This window comes from Moschus berezovskii, chromosome 24, assembly GCF_049115385.1.
Source record: "Moschus berezovskii isolate FMDL1 chromosome 24, NW_MosBer_1.0, whole genome shotgun sequence".
Taxonomy (NCBI): Eukaryota; Metazoa; Chordata; class Mammalia; order Artiodactyla; family Moschidae; genus Moschus; species Moschus berezovskii.
Genome location: NC_142483.1, coordinates 45,799,292 through 45,817,170, shown reverse-complemented (window position 1 = coordinate 45,817,170; position 17,879 = coordinate 45,799,292). Strand labels below are relative to the sequence as shown.

The window sequence follows — 17,879 nt, the reverse complement described above, 5'->3', positions numbered from 1 at the left end:
ATCACGGTGACGTAAGGGAGCCTCAACTGAGCGTTGCTCACTTTGAAGGTGGAGGACGGGGCCACGAGCCAAGGAGAGCAGCAGCTCCAAGACGCTGGAAAGGCGAGGAAATTAATCCTTCCCTTGAACTTCCAGGAAGGAGCTTGGCCTTGTGGAAACCTTGATCTTGATCCAGAAAGATTTGTTTTGGACTTCAGAACTCCAAACCTAGAAGACGGTGAATTTGTGTGTTGTTTCAAGCCACTAACTTTGTGGTCATCTACACAGCAGCAGCAGGAAACTAACACACTTGGAAGTTTCAGGATGTCATGAAGAGTTAATTTGGGGAGTAGGGAGCCACTGAGGGAGGGCACTCGATCAATTGTTCTCTTAAAAGGCCTTGATCCTGGGATTTGGGGATCCTGGGATTTGGTTTTATGAAAAAAGGAATCCAGAGACTTAGAGTGAGGGATAAAGCACTTGACCTATGGAAGAACAGAGGTAAGAATTTACATCCAGCTTCTCAAAAACCACAGAAGCAGGAAGACCTGGAGTGGAGTGAAGTATTTAAAGTGTTGAGAGAAAGAACCCACTAATCTAGAATTCTGTGCTTTGTGAAACTTATTTTTCAAAAGTGAAAGAGAAATCAAGACTTTCTCAGGCAAATGAAAATGGAGGGTGTTTGTTGTCAGATCTGCCTCGCAAGAAAAAGCTAAAAGACGTTTCTTCTCTAAGAAGGAAAATAATACAGATCAGAGACTCAGATTGACATAAAGGAATAGCATCAAAGAATAAGTAGAGGTTTAAAAAAAAAAGCTTGGAATTTTCTTAATCGATCTAACAGATAAATTTGCTCAGCATAGTACTGACAGTGTATTTGCTGCTGTGTCATTGTGCTTGGGCCACACAGCTGGAAGTGGCGAAAGGAATGTTCACACCCTTGTCAGCTTGGGAAGGCAAAGCCCTGCTGTGAGCTTCAGCCCTCCCCCCACCCCTCCTCTTCTATGAGCTGAGCTGTCTGGAGCCTTGTTGGGGTAGAGCTTGTCCAGCTGTGGTGTGAGCTGTGAGCATCTTCACATCTGCCTTGCCTCAGGTGGGACCCCAGCACATGCGGCACCTGAGCCAGTCAGGGGCATAAAAGCCTGGCCATTTGGGCCACACGTGGACGCTGCCATGCATTCCTTGTTGTGGAGCCCTTTGCAAGACGAAACAAGTCTTTGGACAGCAAAGACAGTCCTTGGAGAGATGGAGGCCACATCTGGGGGCTGGGGGAGGCCAGCTTTGCATTTCAGGTAATATTTTCAAGCTGTTTTTGTTTTTCAGCACAGCACGATGCAGTCAGAGCCTTCACATCTTTCATGATTGTCTCGGTTTTTGAAGGTGGGGCGTGGGGGCTTGCATATGCGTCTTGATAAGGGAGAGCTTCTGGACCACGGACTCCTGTGGAGCTAGCAGCCTCCTCCCCTGGCTCAGTCATGCTCAGGCGCCTGCCTGGATGTACATCTCATCTTCCTGTCCCTGCTGCCCCCAACCGCCTGCAGGCAACAGAACGAATTCAGCACTGGGCAGGGGCAGCACATTATCACCCGATTCACAGTCTGAGAGGGAAGCTGACCTTACTCATTCAAAGGACAGGGTTAACCGTTTGTCCCCACTCATCACATCTTCCTCTGAGATCCTGCCTCCATTTCTAGGGGAAAAGGAGGCACATCAGCAGGGTAGCTGCCAGTGAGGACGAAGCCGGTGGGGCAGGGCTCAGGTAGCCATTAGTAAAGACTCAGCAAACTACAGGGACTAGGAAACAATAGGGATTTGGATACCAGCAAATCATTTTTCTAGGCAAGCCCCTGAACACTATGTTTATCAGAAATTCTCTCTCTAAATATGCAGGAATTTTAGGGTGTCAGTTTCATATGTAAGGAGCTTGGCAGGTGTGTGTGGGGGGAATCATTTTGCAATGCTTCTTCAAAAGGCTGTCCCCAGGAGAAACTAGTTAACCAGAGCCTAAACCTGCTGGGGTGTTATCAGAGCCTGAGTGATCTAGGGGAAGAAAAATGCCCAGCTCCAGTACACTCAAGCCATCCTGGCCCACCTAAGGGGAAAAGAATAAACTCTTGGGAAGTCTACAGACCAGGAGCACTAAAGGACTGAGACCTGATTGCAGGAGTATAGAACACTGCCCCTCCCTCCCACCTCACCACCATATTGCTAAAGGCCTATTTATAACGATTCTTTTTTTTTCCCCTTTCTTAAAAAAAAATGAATATGGCAATTCCTTTTACCCAGTACCTCATGTCTGGTTATGAAATAAAAGGTACAGGCATACCGAATGACAACACAATTTGGAAAGAAAGAGCAAGCATCAGACATGGCAGGGATGCAAAAGTTTAAAACAACTAGGATTGACATGGTAAGGGCTCTAATGGGTGACGTATACAGCATCTTAGAGCAGATGAGCAATGGAAGTGGAGAGAGAGAGCCTGAGAAAGAGCCATAAGAGACGTGCTAGAGCTAAAAAAGACTAACAGAAGTAAAGAATGCCTTTGATGGGCTTTTTACTAGATTTGGCATGGCTAAAGAAAGAACTTGAGGTTATCTCAATAACCAAAAAGCAAAAGGAACAAAAACAGAACAGTATCTGAGGACTGTGACACAACTACAAAATTGGAATATGGTAATGGGAATGCCAGGGGGAGAAGAGAAAAGGACAAAAAATATTTGAAGAAATGATGGCTGGGAATTTTCCAAAATAATCTCAGACATCAAACCACAGATCCAGGAAGCTTGTAGAATAACAAGAGTAAATCTACCCACCCTTTAAAAAGTTATATCTAGGCATGTCATTTTTAAAGTACAAAGAGAAAGATTAAAACAAAACAAAAAAACCCTGAAAGAAGCCAGAGGAGAAAAAAGAAAAGAACTTTACCTATGAAAGAACAAAGGTAAAAATTATACCCAACTCCTCCTTGCAAGGTAGGAGACAGTGCAGAGAGAACATGGAGTGGGTTGCCATTAAGGTGCTGAGAGAAAGAAGACACCAACCTGGAATTCTATACCTTGTGAAGTTCTTTTTCAAAAGTAAAGGAGAAATAAAGACTTTCTCAGACAAACAAAAATTGAAGATGTTGTCAGTAGATCTGCCTTGTAAGAAAATGCTAACAGACACTTTTTTCTCTCTAAGAAGGAAAATAATAGAGGTCAGAAACTTGGATCAACATATAGTAAGGAAAAGCGTCAAAGAAAGACTAAAGGTAAAATTAATAGCTTTTATTTTCTTTTTCTTAATCTCACAGATAAATTTGCTTCAAATAAAGCAGCCATGTATTTGCTGATGTATAATTGTCTCATGTACATATATATGCTTTTGTATGCTTATTTATAAGACAGCAATGAAACAAGGGATGGAGGGAGGAATAGGATGATTTTATTAGTGTAAAGAAATGCAATAGATTTCTGTATATTAATTCATCTTATATCCTGCCACCTTGCTGAATTCATTTATTAGTTCTAATAGTTTTTATGTGGAGGTTCTGTGTCATAGAGGATCATGTCACCTGGAAGTAGTTTTAACTCTTCCTTTCATCACTTCCCTGGTGGCTCAGATGGTAAAGAATCTGCCTGCAATGCAGGAGACCCGGGTTTGATCCCTGAGTTGGGAAGATCCCCTGGAGAAGGTAATGGCAACCCACTCCAGTGTTCTTGCCTGGAGAATCCCATGGACACAGGAAACTGGCAGGCTACAGTCCATGGGGCACAAAGAATCAGACAGGACTGAGTGACTAACACACTTTCACTGCTTCAGGTGGCGCCAGTTCGGGAGACGCAAGAGATGCAGGTTTAATTCCTGGGTGAGGAAGATCCCCTGGAGCAGGAAATGGCAACCCACTCCAATATTTTTCCTGAAAATTCCATGGACAGAGGAGCCTTGTGGGCTACAATCTATGGGGTCTCAAAGAGTCAGACACAACTGAGCATGCACACCATCCATCACCACTTAAAGGAAAAAAGCCCATGTATGATTCTGGGGAATGAGTGTGTATCACACTCCCACCTCTGTCAAAACACACTCATATTCAGTTTCTCCCCCATTTAAGAAAAACCACAGCTCTGATCTGTAACCTTTGCTTATTTCCATGTTATAAACATTCCACTCACGGCTGATGTCAAGCTACCAAGGTGACATGACTGCACACAGGAGAATGGCAGCAGCTCGCTGTTTTATAGCATTGCCGCCACTCAGACACAATAAATATCCTCAAAGCACAGAGAATAGAGAAACATAGTGGAATAACTGGGAAGTGATGATTTTGCGTATTACCTTCGTTTTTAATATCATTTAATTGTACACTTACATCATTTAATTGTATAATGATTGTGTTTGACAATCCGCTCACAAAATTCCTGAACATTTATCAACCAGTTCTCGTGGACCAGGGGAGAGTGGGCTGCAGCACAGTGCCACATGTGTGGCCATTTAACAGCTCAGAGTCACTTCAGAGCCCTCATCCCAGATGCCACTAGGATTAAGTCTGTGGGTTCAAATACAGTACCAGATGATCTGTGTGCCCCCCTTTCCCCCCACCCTCAGCCTATGCTCTCTTTTGCAATATCTGGAGGTGACAGATGAACTTCACTTTGTGGAGGGGAAAAGCATCATATAATGGAGAGAGCACAGGCTTTGGAGTCAGAAACAGCAGGATTGTTCAGTTCTGCACTCATTGTGGTGTGACTTTGGCAGAGCTAGTTAACACTTTGAGCCCCAGTCTCTGCTTCTCTAAAATTTGGGTCATAGTGATTATTTCACAAGGTTATTATGGCTTTGATAGTGGTTCAGTTCAGTTCAGTTCAGTCGCTCAGTCGTGTCCAACTCTTTGCGACCGCATGAATCACAGCATGCCAGGCCTCCCTGTCCATCACCAACTCCCAGAGTTCACTCAAACTCATGTCCATCGAGTTGGTGATGCCATCCAGCCATCTCATTCTCTGTCGTCCCCATCTCCTCCCACCCCCAATCCCTCCCAGCATCAGACTCTTTTCCATTGAGTCAACTCGTCGCATGAGGTGGCCAAAGTATTGCAGTTTCAGCTTTAGCATCAGTCCCTCCAATGAACACCCAGGATTGATCTCCTTTAGAATGGACTGGTTGGATCTCCTTGCAGTCCAAGGGACTCTCAAGAGTCTTCTCCAGCACCACAGTTCAAAAGCATCAATTCTTCGGCGATCAGCTTTCTTCACAGTCCAACTCTCACATCCATACATGACCACGGGAAAAACCATAGCCTTGACTAGACGGACCTTGGTTGGCAAAGTAATGTCTCTGCTTTTTAATATGCTGTCTAGGTTGGTCGTAACTTCCCTTCCAAGAAGTAAGCATCTTTTAATTTCATGGCTGCAATCAGCATCTGCAGGGATTTTGGAGCCCCCCAAAATAAAGTCTGACACTGTTTCCACTGTTTCCCCATCTATTTTCCATGAAGTGATGGGACCAGATGCCATGATCTTAGTTTTCTGAATGTTGAGCTTTAAGCCAACCTTTTCACTCTCCTCTTTCACTTTCATCAAGAGGCCTTTGAGTTCCTCTTCACTTTCTGCCATAAGGGTAGTGTCATCTGCATATCTGAGGTTATTGATATTTCTCCCAGCAATCTTGATTCCAGCTTGTGCTTCTTCCAGCCCAGCGTTCCTCATGATGTACTCTGCATATAAGTTAAATAAGCAGGGTGACAATATACAACCTTGACGTACTCCCTTTCCTATTTGGAACCAGTCTGTTGTTCCATGTCCAGTTCTAACTGTTGATAATGGTTACTAACTATAATCCATTCTCCTCCTTTACAGAGTTACCGAATTTTTAGCCAGACATATACCTGTCTGGATGAAAAATTGAATCTCCCAGCGTCTGCCACACCTAGATGAATGTGTTCTGATTGATGGGATAAAGGTGGAAGTGATGTGTGTGATATCCAGGCTGTACTCCTAAAGAGAAGAAGCATACCTCCCTTTCCCATATTCTAGCTTCTTGCTGGCTGGAATGGTGATGTGATGGTGTGGGCAGAAGCATCCATCCAGACCATGACGGGGAGACCTTGTGTTAAAAGTGGTAGAGTACTCAGGTAGAAGGAGCCTGGTATCACCTGGCAATTGTGGGTTCACCTTACCAGCCTTGGATCATCTATTTAGCCTTTTATGAGTGACAGGAATGGCATTTAAGCCTCTATTATTTTAATATTCTTTAAAACATTTTTTATTGTGGTAAAATATAAATAACAGAATATATCATTTTAAGTGTATGATTCCATGGCATTAAGTACATTCACAATGTTGTGCAACTATTACCACTATTGATTGCCAGAACTTTTTCATCATCCCAAACAGAAACTTGGACCCTTAAACAATAACTCTCAATTTCCCTCTCCTTCACTCCCAAGTATTCTCTAATCTACTTTCTGCCTTTTTGAATTTGACTATTCAGGGTGCCTCATATAAGTAAAATCATATTAAACTTGGCCTTTTCTATTCCGTTTATTTCACTTTGGAATAAGGTTTTCGAGGTTCATTTGTGTTGCAGCACATATCAGAATTTTGTTCCTTTCTAAGGCTGAATAACATTTCATTGCATATATATACTATATTTTGTTTATCTATTCATCTGTTGATAAATGTTTGAATTATTTCCACCTTTTAGCTATAGTGAATAATGCTGCTATGAATATTAATGTACAAATTATTTGGGATCTCTTTGTTAAAATAGTGGAGCCAAATACAACTAATATCAGCCTGAAATTAAATAATGCAGACAATATATTGTCCCAGTGACTAGATGGTCCCTACTCATTCTTTGAGAGAGAACAGGTCATGGAGTATAATGAAGCAGTTTGGGGTGAAATCAGTATGTGATAGAGCTGGCTCATGTCAGCTCACAAGAGCCAATGTGAGCTTGATTTTAGAATCTTGGTGACCTGAAATTGTTCATGGTGGGAGCATTTACACCATGATAACTGGTGAAATGTACAAACCAGGGCTTTTTAAAAAATATATTTCTTTATTTAGCTGCACTGTGTCTCAGTTGAGGCATTCAGGATCTTTTCAATTGCGGCATGCAAACTCTTAGTTGCTGCATGTGGGTTTTAATTCCTTGACCAGGGATTGAATCCATGCCCCCTACACTGGGAGGCGGAGTCTTAGTCACTGGACGACCAGGGAAGTCCCCCTTTTTGGTTTCAGAGAGGGCTGGTAGTTGAACACTGACTAGTTCAACACTGGTGAGACCCCACTGGGGAAAGCCCTCCCTAGCTGGAGGCCCAATCCTTTACTGCCCACAATACCTTATGATAAGCCCCTCTTCTGTGGAAATGTTAACCTCATTACTGAAGAGTGTGGATTGTTGTCTTTGAAGATGATGTGGACATTTATTTGTACATCTAAGTACCTATATCCATTCTGAAAACTGCTTACAATAACAGCAGAGAGGACACTAGTTAGACATGCCAGAAGTTGGCAGCTAAGAAAATGCATGATTTTTCATGCTCTCTTCTCTGTCGGGCCATACCCGATGCTTTGTGTTATGATGGCTGTTAATGAGTGTGGAACCTCCATCAGCACCCAGGTCCCTGATGGATAAGCATAGAAGCCCCAGCTGATCTGTGGTGAACAGATGCCACAAGCAAGAAATAAACCTCTGTAGTTTTAAGCCACTAAGATATTGGAAGTGCTTGATCTGCCTTGAGTACGCATGTTCTCAGTTGCTTCAGTCGTGTCTGACTCTTTGCAACCCTATGGGCTATAGCCCGCCAGGCTCCTCTGTCCATGAGATTTTCCAGGCAAGAATACTGGAGTGGGTTGCCATGCCCTCCTCCAGGGGATCTGGAAGAGGGGATCTCCTCCAGATAGAATCTGGGTCTCTGGCGTAGCAGGTGGATTCTTTACGGCTGAGCCACCGGAGTAGCCTGTTGATCTGCACTGTAATCTAGTTTATCCTGACTGACAAACTTCCAGATGGAGCTGCCAGGTAGGTAACTGCATAAGGAAATACTACTGGGCTCCACGTAGGTGGCACTGAAATATCTGGAATTAGACAAGGTTGCCAAGGGAATGAGCATAAATAGAAAAGAAAAGAAGTCCAAAGACTGAGCCCTGGGGGCTCACCAGGGTGTATGTGATGTTAGAGGGAGGAGCAGGACTTCGGGAGGCGGAGGAAGACAAGAGAATGTGTGATCCTGGAAGGCAAGTGTATCCGGCAGGAGAGGGACAAATCTGTCAGGCTCGGCCCAGAGCTCTTCTGATACCAGCAAGGGTGGGGATGCTCTGGTGACCTGTGGTGGGTGGAGTGAGAGGCTGATTGGCACCAGCTCACAGCAGACAGGTGGGAGGCAAGCAGGAGACAGGAACTGTTGCAAGAAGGAGGGTGTACTTTTAGGGCCCTAGAGTGGATTCCTAACTCGCAGAAATGAGTTGTCCTGGAGACACGTGGTGACAAAGCAAAAGACTATTGGGAAGGGGTGCTCGGGCGGGGAGCAGCAGAGTAAAGGAACGCAGGAGAACTGCTTTGCCACGTGGCTCTGGTCTCAGGGTTTATAGTAGTAGGGTTAGTTTTCCAGTTGTCTCTGGCCAATCATTCTGACTCAGGGTCCTTCCTGGACGCCCCTGCACCTCTCATCTAAGGTGGATTCCAGCCGGGAGACTTCTGGGAGGGGCCAAAAGAGGGCGGAGTCGGCCAACCTCCCAGAACCCTTTGCGCTGGAATCCATCTTGACAGAGCTGGCCCAGGCGGCAGCACCACATTCCTTTCCAGGACGTCCTGTTGTGAGACAGCTCGGGCAAGTGGTTATCATCCTGTCTGGCCAAGGTGGGAGGATTTCCGTCAATGGTACCCTGACAGAATTACATGCCACTTTTCAAGGACTGATCTGCTTAAGGGAAGGAGAAATTGGACAACACTTGGGAGGGAAGGGGACTGACAGGGTTATTGTTTTTTAAAGACAGAAGAAGTAAGATGGTGTCTGTTTGGTGGCGAAAGGAATGGAGGGGAGAGTTACTGGTGTGTTGAGTACTGAGAGAGGGAAGTTGGACCTAGTCAGTATGTCCCGCTCTAGTACCAGAGGGACGGAGACTGAGGCAGAGCGCAGAGGAGGGCTTGGGCAGGGCCGCGGGGTTTCCCTCAATGGTGTCTGCCTCCTCCGGGCAGTAGGAAACTGGTCAGAGGCAGGGAAGGGACTCGAGCCCGAGGTTGGAGGGACAGAAGACCCAGAAAAGGCAGAAAGCCCTGGAACAAAGTAGGCCTGAGGTGGGGGCGGGGCTGCTGCTTGGCACAGGGAATGACCTGCTTCCTTTCCTCCAGCCATTCGCCCTGCACGGAATGCTTAAAGTGAGGAACACTCCGGTGTCGCGGCTGCTGTCTCTGGTTGTTAAGTCACTACGTCGTGTCTGACTCAGACCCCATGAACTGCAGCACGCCAGGAGGGGACTTCCCTGTCGTGGAATTAGGGTCTCAGAAGGGAAAATATCTAGAGCAGAGAGTGAAGCTAGAACCGGAAAACATTCCTCTATGCCATCTTCAGTCAGATGAAAGTTGTCTGCCATCCACTGCTCAATCAGTCAACAAACATTCATCTTACTTACTAAGCACCTACTAAGCTGCCGACCCTGAGCGGTTGCTGAGGATATTAAAATATGGCCTTTCCTTGTTGTTGTTCAGTTGCTCAGTTGTGTCTGACTCTTTGTAACCCCGTGGACTGCAGCACACCAGGCTTCCTTGTCCTTCACCATTTCCCCGAGCTTGCTCAAACTCATGTCCATTGAGTTAGTGATGCCATCCAAGAATCTCATCCTCTGTCATCCCCTTCTCCTCCTGCCTTCAGCCTTTCCCAGAAATGAGGGTGTTTTCTAATGAGTCAGCTCTTCACATCAAGTGGCCAAATTATTGAAGCTTCAGCATCAGTCTTTCCAATGGATGCTGCTAAGTCAATTCAGTCGTGTCCGACTCTGTGTGACCCCATAGACGGAAGCCCACCAGGCTCCCCCGTCCCTGGGATTCTCCAGGCAAGAACACTGGAGTGGGTTGCCATTTCCTTCTCCAATGTGTGAAAGTGAAAAGTGAAAGTGAAGTTACTCGGTCATGTCTGACTCGTAGCGACCCCATGGACTGCAGCCTACCAGGCTCCTCCGTCCATGGGATTTTCTAGGCAAGAGTACTGGAATGGCTTGCCATTGCCTTCTCCGTTCCAATGGATATTCAGAGTTTATTTCCTTTAGGATTGACTGGTCTGATCTCCTTGCAGTCCAGGGGACTCTCAAGAGTTATCCAGCACCACTGTTTGAAAGCATCCATTCTTTGGCACTCAGCCTTCGTTATGGTCCAGCTCTCACATTCATACACAACCACTGGAAAAACCATAGCTTTGACTCTACCATCTTTCCTACTAGACTGACGTGGCTGGAACTCATTCAGTGATGACACTCTGAAGAGGGAGCTTGTCTTTCTGCCCAAGGGGAGAGGACAGACAGTCTCAGGAATGGGCCTTAAAAACTAGCAGTCTTTTTTTTATTTTTTTGGAAGAAGGTGGAAAAGGCTTTCCTACAGAAGGAACGGCATCTGCCAAGGCTCCAGGATGTGATGTACTTGGCCTGCCAGCGATGCTTGCCATAGAGGAAGGTCCCACAAGAACCACCAACTCTGCTCTCCTGCTCAGACCTTCTCAGTTCCTTGAATACACCTCACCTTGTTCCCTCTGCCCTAGCTCTTTGCAAGACTGATTCCTTATCCCTTAGATCTTATCTCCAAACCCTGTAGGCTTCTACCCAGAGCACCTTTGGACTCTGTCTGGAAGGCTTCTTCCCCACTCACCTGTGCTCCCTCCTCCGGTTTATTTGTCTGCTCTTCCTCTGTCCCCCGCCCGGGCCTCTGGCCTTTATTGAAGTCTAATTGGCAAATGAAATCATAAGATATTTAAAGCATAGAGTGTACTGATTTGATATACATCCAGGTTGTGAAATAATTCCCCCAGTGAGTTAATTACCACATCCATCACCTCACATGTTTGATTTTTCTGTGTGTATGTGAGATCATTTGAGCTCTACTCTTAGCAAATTTCAGTTATACTATACAGTGTTGTTAACTGGAGTCACCATGTTTTACATTAGATCCTCAAGACTTATTCATCTCATAGCTGAAAATCTATACCTTTTTAACTTTTACCAGTCTCTCCCTATTCCTTCCCCCCCCCCAGCCCCCAGCAACCACTTTTCTACTCTTGGTTTCTATGACTCACTTTCCTTTCTTCCTTTTTTTTTTTTTAGATTTAACATGTAAGTGGTACCATGTAGTATTTGCCTTTCTCTTTCTGGCTTACTAGACTTAGCACAGTATCTGCTAAATTCATCATGTTGTTGCCGGTGGCAGGATTTCCTTTCTTTTAAGGCTGAATAATTAATATTCCATTGTGTGTAGGTGCCACATTTTCTTTATCTGTTCCTCCACCAGTGGACACTTGGTTCAGTTGTTATCTGGTGAAGTTTCTGGCCAGGCCCAGCGCATCTGCTCCCGTTCCCTCCTGCATTGTCCTTCACTGCACTTACCCTATCCCACAGAATTGTTGTTGTTGTTCAGTCACTGAGTTGTGTCTGACTCTTTGTGACCGCGTGGACTGCAGCATGCCAGACTTCCCTGTCCTTCACTGAGTTTTCTCAGACTCATGTCTGGTGAGTCGATGATGCCATCCAACCATCTCATCCTCCATCGTCCCCTTCTCCTCCTGCCCTCAATCTTTCCCAGCATCAGGATCTTTTCCAATGAGTTGGCTCTTTGCATCAGGTGCCAAAGTATTAGAGCTTCAGCTTCAGTATCAGTCCTTCCAATGGATGTTCAGGGTTGATTTCCTTTAGGATTGACTGTTTTGATCCCCTCTCAAGAGTCTTCGCCAGCACCACAGTTCGAAAGCATCAGTTGTTTGGTGCTTAGCCTTCTTTATGATCCAAACTCACATCCACATATGACTACTGGAAAAGCCATTCAGTTTAGTTCAGTTGCTCAGTCGTATCCGACTCTTTGTGACCCCATGGACTGCAGCACACCAGGCCTCCCGGTCCATCACCAACTCCCAGAGTTTACTCAAACTCATGTCCATTCAGTCACTGATACCATCCAGCCATCTCATCCTCTGTCGTCCCCTTCTCCTCCCCGCTTCAATCTTTCCCAGCATCAGGGTCTCTTCGGATGAGTCAGTTCTTCACATCAGGTGGCTAAAGTATTGGAGTTTCAGCTTCAGCATCAGTCCTTCCAATGAGTATTCAGGACTGATTTCCTTTAGGATTGACTGGTTGGATCTCCTTGCTGTCTAAGGGACTCTCAAGAGTCTTCTCCAACACCACAGTTCAATAGCGTCAGTTCTTTGGCTCTCAATCTTCTTTATAGTCCAACTCTCACATCCATACATGACTACTGGGAAAGCCATAGCTTTGACTAAAGGGACCCTTGTTGGCAAAGTAATGTCTCTGCTTTTTAATATGCTGTCTAGGTTGGCCATAACTTTTCTTCCAAGGAGCAAGTGTCTTTTAATTTCATGGCTACAGTCACCATCTTCAGTGATTTTGGAGCCCAAGAAAATAAAGTCTGTCACTGTTTCCCCGTCTGTTTGCCACGAAGTGATAGGACCCAATGCCATGATCTTTGTTTTCTGAATGTTGAATTTTAAACCAACTTTTTTACTCTCCTTTTTCACTTTTATCAAGTGGCTCTTTAGTTCTTCACTTTCTGCCATAAGGGTAGTGTCATCTGCATATCTGAGGTTATTGATATTTCTCCCGGCAATCTTGATTCCAGCTTGTGCTTCATCTAGTCCAGCACTTCTCATGATGTACTCTGCACATAAGTTAAATAAGCAGGGTGACAGTATACAACCTTTATGTACTCCTTTCCCCATTTGAAACCAGTCTGTTGTTCCATGCCCAGTTCGAACTGTTGCTTCTTGACCTGCATACAGATTTCTCAGGAGGCAGGTCAGGTGATCTGGTATTGCCATCTCTTAAAGAATTTTCCACAGTTTGTTGTGATCCACACAGTCAAAGGTGTTGGCATAGTCAATAAAGCAGAATTAGATGTTTTTCTGGAACTCTCTTGCATTTTTGATGATCCAGCGGTTGTTGGCAATTTGATCTCTGGTTCCTGTGCCTTTTCTAAATCCAGCTTGAACATCTGGAAATTCATATACTGTTGAAACCTGGCTTCGAGAATTTTGAGCATTATTTTGCTAGTATGTGAGATGAATGCAATTGTGAGGTAGCTTGAGGATTCTTTGGTGTTGCCTTTCTTTGGGATTGGAATGAAAACTGACCTGTTCCAGTCCAGATTTACTGGCATATTGAGTGCAGCACTTTCACAGCATCATCTTTTAGGATTTGAAGTAGTTCAACAGGAATTCCATCATCTCCCCTAGCTTTGTTTGTAATGATGCTTCCTAAGACCCACTTGACTTAGCATTCCAGGATGTCTGGCTCTAGGAGAGTGATCACACCATCGCAATTATCTGGTTTGTGAAGATCTTTTTGTATAGTTCTTTTGTGTGTTCTTGCCACCTCTTCTTAATATCTTCTGCTTCTGTATGTTTGACTAAACAGACCTTTGTTGGCAAAGTGATGTCTCTGCTTTTTAATATGTTGTCTAGATTTGTCATAGACAGCTCCTTCTTCCAAGGAGCAAACATCTTTTAATTCCATAGTTGCAGTCACCACAAAGTTGTTATTTTACTCATTTTTCTGCCTCTCCTACCAGAATGCAAGTACCGCAAGGTCAGGTATTCTGGTCTCTTTTTTTCATCATGTAGCCCCAGAGCCAAATGTCCAGCATAGGGTTTATGCTCCAGAAATCTCTCTTGCTCAGGGAATGAGGGAAGGAGACAGCATCTTGAAAAGACACACTTCAAAGTCAGGAGACTCTTCTCCCCGCTCTCTGCACAGTTCCTCCTGCCCCTGCTTGTTTCCTTTATAGCCCTCATCCACTCTGAGGTTCTTCATTTTTTTCTCTTCATGCAAGGAGTTGAAGATCCATGGGGCTAGTTTTTCTGGTGTTCTTGTTCATAGTGGTTTCCTCCAACATCTGGAAAATGCTCATCACAGAGTAAGAACTTAGTGTGCAGTGAAGAAATGAATGAATGGGTGTGTGTGACTGTCTCGCACACCTGTAGGTGGCAGGGGTCACACTGAGCATTGGTGTTGGTGTGTGGGTGGGGGGAGCCAGCCCTTCCTATTGTGAGAAGTGATGAGAAGTGCTTAGAAGTTTTGAGTTATGTATGAGGAAATGTGTGTAGATATTTTAACACACACACACAAATTCTGTAAATGGTGGTTAACATGTTTATTTTCAGTTTTATCTATCTATGTATTTTACATAAGTGGGGGTTTCATAGAGAAACTTTGTAATTCCTGGCTACAGCAAAAGGCAGTACAGAGGGTCTCCAGGGAAACTTAGATATTTATTATACAGAACGTTAGACTTCTTAGGGTTTATGGCTAGTTCATAACTGGCCTAAATCTCTTTCCAAAGCCTTCAGTGAGATCTATAAATTGTCTGGTTCTCCACAGGGCAGGAGCCCAATGTGTGAGAAATCACAGCTGCTACCTGTCTCCTCCATGGGACTCAGAGAAATGAGTTATGTGCAAGGGGGATGATTTCTCCCCACTTCATAACGCCACCTGCCCCTCCACCTTCAGGAATGGGACTGGTGGATGGGCCTGACATCCAGATTTTTGGTCTTGCTGATATCAGATTGAGGCAGCCCTGAGCCTCTCTCCTCTCCAGGTGGTCACCCCTGGGCGATTGGCCTTGGGGGCCCTCAGTGGAAACATGGTTCCCAAGTCCATCTGTCAGTGGGATTTTCTGGCTCTGTGAGTGTGAGCACTTGCCCCGTGGTTCTGTTAAAGTGCAAATATGTCTCTGCAGCTGTAGAGAAGGTTTCTGTGAACACAAGCAACAAGGCGGCATCAGGGATGTGTCTGGTCGAAGTTCGCTTGTATCACTCGTGAGGCAGCCTCCACCAGTGAAACAGATCTGTGCTAGTACCTGCTCTTGCAGGAAGCCCTGTCCATCTGAGAGATGCTTGCTTCTGAGGGGGCCAAGCAAAGAGGAACCTGGAGCCTGGCTTCAGCGCTGCACAGTAGAATTTCCCACAAATAAAATAATGTTCTAGGTTCTTTACTTCAGCCAGTCTCTGAGGTGCCCTTCCTTCACAGAATCCCTGCATCATTTCACTCAGGAACCACTTGCAGATACTTTCCACACAGAGTTATCTGGCTGAGCCCGAGGAGTGCAGTGGGGAGGGGTGTGGGCTGGGGTTGCTGGGAGCAGGGCACCATAAAGTGAGGGCTGTTTCTGAGATTCACGGATCCAGGATTTCTTTTTTTTTTTCCATTTTTTAATTGTTTTAAATGTTCATTCAACTGAATATGTTTTTTTTTTTTTGAGAAGTATAGAACAAAATTATTTATTGGAGGACAGTTGCTTTACAAAAAATTGTGTTAGCCTGTGCCACACATCGCCACAAATCAGCCACAGGAATACACACGTCCCCTGTCTCCTGAGCCTCCCTCCGTCTCCCTCCTGTCCCACCCCTCTGGGTTGTCACAGAACACTGCGTTGAGCTCCCGCTCTTACACAGCAGATTCTCACTTACTGCCTATTTTACATATGGTCCACAAGGCTGTTCTCCACATCTGCATCTCCCCTGCTGCCCTGCAAATAGGTTCGTCAGTACTATCTTTCTAGAGTCTACACGTATATGTTAATAAACAATATTTGTCTTTCTCTTTTGGACTTACTTCACTTTGTTTAATAGGCTCTAGGTTCATTCAGCTCATTAGGACTGACTAGATTGCATTCTTTTTATAGCTGAGTAGTATTCCACATACATTAATTGCATGTATATATACCACAATTTCTATGTCATTCATCTGTCAGTGGACACATAGGTTGCTTCCATGTCCTAGCTGTTGTGAAAAGTGCTGCCGTGAACACTGGGGTACACGTTCTCTTTCAGTTATGGTTTTCTCATGGTATGTGCCCAGTAGTGGGATTGTTAGGTCATATGGTAGTTCTATTCCTAGTTTTTAAAGGAATCTCCATACAGTCCTCTGTAGTGGCTGTTTCAGTTTACATTCCCACCAACAATGCAAGATGGTTCTGTTTTCTCCAGCATTTATTATTTGTAGACTTCTTGATGAGGGCCATTCTGACCCATGTGAGGTGATATCTCATTGTAGTTTTGATTTGCTTTTCTCTGATAATGAGTGATGTTAAGCATCTTTTCATGTGTTTGTTGGCCATCTGTATGTCTTCTTTGGAGAAGTGTCTGTTTAGGTCTTCTGCCCATTTTTTGATTGGGTTGTTTGTTTTTCTGCTATTGAGTTGTATGAGCTACTTGTATATTTTGGAAATTAATCCTTTGTCAGTTGTTTCAGATCCAGCATTTCTAAGGAAGGCTGGGTGGGTGGATTTTCAAGTCCATGGTGACAGTCACCAGACACATTTCTTTTCTTTCTACATAAGGTCATATTAACAAGGATGCTATTTTGTTTTCCCTTTTCTGGTATAATTTCCCCACAATGGTGAGATAGGGAAAAAGCCCTCTCTCTCCACTCTGGCCTTTGCTTCAACACCACTTTGGTATAAGAAAGTGTGAACTGTAAGTGCCTGGTGGGTATCATTTTCCTTCTGTCTGTGAGTGGGAGGAGCTGAGGAAGATGTTAATTCACACACATAAAAAATGCACACTTTCCTTTGGCTGCCAAAGAGAGAGCAATGGAAGCTAGCACAGAGCTTCAGGCTAATCAGTTAACTCTTTGCAAGAGATTTGAAAGAAAAGAAAAAATCTCCAGACTAAGGAAAGTCACCCCAGCTTCCAAAAACTCTAGCAACTTTTCTCCACTGTAATGATGCCAGAAATACTCTCAGAGGACACCCCAGTGTGTGTCTGCAGGACCCCAGGAGGGGTGTTAAAACTCCAGGCCGCCCCCAGGCAGAGGATGTCACAGCCAGTATTGGTGAGAATTCTGGTCCAGATTGCCCATCAATCTGGGGGTTTGCTGTTATGTTGTTGTTATTGTTTCTGCTGGGGTGGTACCTTGTTTGAGACAGTTTACACAGTGAATAGTTGAGCCTGAATTTGAACTCAGACTCTGTTTCTTACAACCAAGGGATGTCCCAAGTCTGGTTCTTCAGAAGCAGAGGCTTTGCATGCAGTGTTTAACTGGTAAATAATCCCAGGAAAACCCAGAAGAGACTGGGGAAGTGGGACCCTGCGGGGAGGGAGCTGGGAAGGGATGAAATATGCAGCATCAGATAATATCCCACAAAGGAAAGGCACTCACTTGGCTCCATTCCCTGGGAGCTCTGGGGTCAATGTCCCATTGGGAGTAAAAGCCCTAGTTATTTATCCATTTCTTGGGGTCACAGTTTACCCACCTGCCTCCAGCTCCCCAACATAACACACTGTCATAAACCACCTGGTATTTTGTGAGAATTTCCATAGGACTTGTGTGCATGGGAGGGGGCTTGCTGGGTGATGGAGATTTTGCTCACTGCTGCCTGAAAGCTGTCCAGAGAGGTGGTCTCAACTTTCCCCTCCCAGCTGTGCAGGGTTCCTACCTCCCCACATTTCCAGCTTTGCCTTTCTAGTGGGTGTGAGCAGACCTCTTGTTTGAATTTGAATTCCTCTGATCACTGCTGCCCTAGAACTACTCTTCACATATTCATTGGCCATTTGGTCTCCCCACCTGTGTGTTGCTTGATGACCACTTTGTTTCCTTCTAAAATTGGTGGCGTTAGAGTTGTTGATTTGTAACCGAAGATATATTTGAGAGTCTGGATACATGTCTTTGGATTTTCGACACTGCAAATACCTTCTCAGTCTGTC

General features: G+C 44.9%; 1 long non-coding RNA gene across 1 annotated transcript; it reads left to right on the top strand.

Moving 5' to 3' along the window:
- The first annotated feature begins 1,235 nt into the window (after positions 1–1,235).
- LOC129547629 (uncharacterized) lies at positions 1,236–9,573 on the top strand. Its single transcript, XR_008684110.2, has 3 exons — positions 1,236–1,271; positions 3,161–3,230; positions 9,317–9,573. It is a non-coding gene; the product is annotated as an uncharacterized LOC129547629 (long non-coding RNA).
- The last annotated feature ends 8,306 nt before the right edge of the window (positions 9,574–17,879 follow it).